We start from the raw sequence: 1,872 nt of genomic DNA, 5'->3' as shown, positions 1-1,872 counted from the left end.
CACCCCGCCACGCCACGCCACGTCCCGCGGGGCACATCTGCGTTCCGTCAAGAATCAATCGCATGTCAGACAAAAACGGGCCGCACGCAAAGGGGGGCGCCGCTGCGCCGTGGCTGGGCTGGCGGGGCGGAGGCGGGGGTGCCCCTATCAGAGCTGCCATCTCCTCTCGCTGTAGTGTTTGCCGCACACACACACACACACACACACACACACACACACACACACACACACACACACACACACACATCCTCTCCCCCCCTCTCCCCTGTCCTCGATTGTTTTGCGTTCTTATTTCGCCAAGTCTGCCACCACCAGCCCGCTCCGCCGCCACGCCAGGCCAGGCCACGCCACGCGCCCCTGCTCGCTCCCCCCCCCCCTCCTAGGTTCCCCCGGCTGGGAGTTCTATGTCATTCCTCCACTATTCATTTCTGTTTCCGTTCCACCGCTGTCACTAATCGCTTCTAATCGATTCCCTGACACGCTGCCGCTCTCGCGCATGCTATGTGCCGCGCGGACGCCGGAGCGCTATGAGACCTATGAGACTCGACTCTCCCCTCCCCCCCTCTCCCCCCTCCTCTCCATCCGGCACCCCCGCACGCCGTGTTCAAGGGTAGTCCCGTCACGTCACAGAGGGCGTGACACTCGTCACGAGTCCGAGTCGCCGCCGCCGCCACCGCCTTATCTACCCGCGTGACGGGGGTGACGGGGCACGGACAAAAAAGCTCATCAGGCCAGACAACAAAACTGAGCTTCAATATTATTATTTTTTAAGTAATCTAATCCGTTTGGGTGTCAGGCTGAAACCGCTAGACTCTGCACCCCTGATGACACAAGATGGTTCTTTCCTTTTGAACGCATCCAAAACTTTTAGGCGTGTATGAGCCGAGGTTTTCTCTCCGTGGACAAGACGGGGACTCTCTTGCCCAATCCGATGGGGCACACTGTAATTCCTAAAGGCAACTTTTTTAGAGGTTGCCTTTGTTGTTACTCCCCAGGCAGTGAGAAATCGTGAATGTTGCCCCTAGGGAGGCAACAACCGAAAGTGTCCGGGCTCAAGGCAACATTTGTTGCCTCTGCCGCAAAGTCTGCCTTGCCGCGGGGAAGAATGTTACCCTTGGCGTAAAGGCAACTTTTGTCGCCGTGCGGGCGGCTACCTTCTAATCCCCGCCTCTGCGGGACAAAAGTATCCTTTAGGTAGCGTTGCCAGCATAGGCGTTGAAAAAGTTTCCTTTTTGAAAGGCGACTCTTATCCCCGTGTATTCGATAAGTTTTGGTGCCCGCATAGGGGTTAAAAAAGTTTCCTTTTTGAAAGGCGACTATTGTCCTCGTGTATTCGACAAGTTTAGGTGCCGTGTTCAACTGACACTAAGCAACCTCACTGCTGTAGGCCTATTTATTCGTCTCCCCGGAGGGGGAGGGACGGAGGAAGAGGAGGGGGAGGGCAAGCGGCGTGCCCGGCGGTGTCGGGCCGGCGAGACAAAGGCTGGAATGTGTTTCGTTGTCCGGACTCGCCCCCGCATCGGGCTCAATGGCTCAGTTGGTTGCGAACGAGGCGAGGACGCTGAGTTGCCAGCGCCGGGTTCAGGTCCCGGCGCTGGCAGCGGTAGGCGTGTATCCTTCTATGTAGCAGCCAAAAAGTCATGATGTTAGCCTACAAGGGCGTTACCAACTTGGATGACCGTAGGAATCCGGATTAGCGAAGTGGCGATCGCCTCGATGCGAACACCGGGGCACACCTTCCCAAACAAATGATTTTTTAAATTTTTCTTTAAATATTGGCAGTTTGCTACTGGTTCTGTTGGTAGAACTATTCTCCCAAGATCCACATCTCTGCGGAGAAAGGTAGTCGCCGTGCGCGCAAGGGGATCATTC

This window comes from Frankliniella occidentalis, unplaced genomic scaffold (genome assembly GCF_000697945.3).
Source record: "Frankliniella occidentalis isolate FOCC.00 unplaced genomic scaffold, Focc_3.1 Scaffold72, whole genome shotgun sequence".
NCBI classification, from domain to species: domain Eukaryota; kingdom Metazoa; phylum Arthropoda; class Insecta; order Thysanoptera; family Thripidae; genus Frankliniella; species Frankliniella occidentalis.
This window is presented reverse-complemented; position numbering follows the sequence as displayed.